We start from the raw sequence: 1,794 nt of genomic DNA, 5'->3' as shown, positions 1-1,794 counted from the left end.
CTTTGGAATGAATGACTAAAGGTGTGGGTCTAAACCAGAGAGCTGTAAACTGGGAAGTCTAGGAGTAGGGCACTACTCTGGCCTCCACAGGAATAGGGACTGAAAAGGACAGTGGAAAAGAATACATCAGACTGGACGTTTTTCAGAATGTGGCAATAACAGTAGCTGATAATCTGGGCAGCTGGTGTATGGATCAGATTCTCCAGATTGCTCTCCAGAAGCATTTAAGAAATACGTTCAGCCACTCTGGACAATGTCCTTGGGATTCTTGAATAAGTGGGGTTGGAGGGAAGAAACAAGGTCTCTTAAAAGGTATTATGCCTCCAGCTAATCTAAAATATCAGAGGGGTACCTGGCTGACTCAGTCGGTAGAGCATGTGACTCTTGATCTCGGGGTCCTGAGTTTGAACTCCACGTTGGGCATAGAGATTACTTTAAAAAATCTAAAATATTGAGTTTCTGGCCCATTTGAATTAGGAAAAAATAAGAGATGCGACCATATCTGTTCCTCAAGTGGATTAAATAAATCATGTACAAAGTTCAGGGGATATATTACTTCCTTGATGTGAATGAACATTTTATTATTGTAGCCTTTTTGGTAGCTACATCTCTCTGCTACTTCATATTCAGCTTATGGAAAGGATAAGAAAAAATGCCATTCTGTTTCACATGAACTGCAGGCAAGAGATTTGCCATGATTCTGCACTTACGCAATTGACTTAAAAAACAAAACCCAAAAACTAAATTCAGGAATTTCTAGTTAGATTCATTAAACTTCATAATCTTTTTTTTTTTTAAATGGAAGACAAGAAAACATTTGTGTCGTGGATGTCACTACAAATACTACTAATTTGTATACTTACACTCACTAGTCCTGGTACTTTAACCAATCAAAGGGTTTCAGGATTCTTGCTTTCTGGAAAATTATGGAGAGCTTTGCTCAAGGTGTCTCCTAATCAAAAAAGTTGTTATAAAGTAGCCTGTCATGGCAACAAAGAGAGCCCATAATTTCAAAATGTGTATTTCTCATCGACATTGGTTGCCACTTTCTGGCTTTTTCTAAATTCATTTTTTTCTTTCATCACTAGAGGGCAATAATGCTCCATTAATCAAAGTATAGTGGGCAGTGAAATCTTTTTTAGTTAGTTTCTCTTACTTGTAATATTTAGCGGGTTGTTTATGCTGTTATAGACCTATTAGATAGATTATTTATTTCCTCCCAGACTGTTACCAGAATATAAGGGTTGCTTATATTAGAGCTGTTTTTCATACATGACGTCTCTGACGTACTGTTAGAACCAATGCGGTCTGCTATCATTTGGTCTCACATTTTCACTTATATAGGACTTAACTCTTTGTGTAAAAATATCTCCCGATTCTGATGATTTTTAATCTTTTCCACTATTGCCACGCAGGTTTAAGCTACCATTCTCTGTCACCTCAATGAGGCCTATGCTAACTACTTGTATCAGTCAGGCTAGGCCGTTCTGCCGTGACAATCCCAGAATCTTACTTGCTTATTCAACACATAGCTAACACTAAGCGTCTTATGTAGGTTGGAAGGGCTTCTGCTCGTTACAGTTACTCAGGGATTCTGGCTGATAAGCTTCCACTTGGCATGTTCTGCAAATGCAGCATATGGAAGGGCATGTGGGGAATCACACACTGTTCTTAGAGCTTCTGTTTAGAAATGCCACGTGCCATTTTTGCTCTTCATTGGCCAAAGTGAATCACGTGGCTATACTTAATGTTAATATGGTAGGGAAGTACAATCCTAGCATAGGCTGGAAATGA

Source organism: Leopardus geoffroyi, chromosome B1 (genome assembly GCF_018350155.1).
Source record: "Leopardus geoffroyi isolate Oge1 chromosome B1, O.geoffroyi_Oge1_pat1.0, whole genome shotgun sequence".
Taxonomy (NCBI): Eukaryota; Metazoa; Chordata; class Mammalia; order Carnivora; family Felidae; genus Leopardus; species Leopardus geoffroyi.
Note: the sequence above shows the minus strand (reverse complement) of the source record.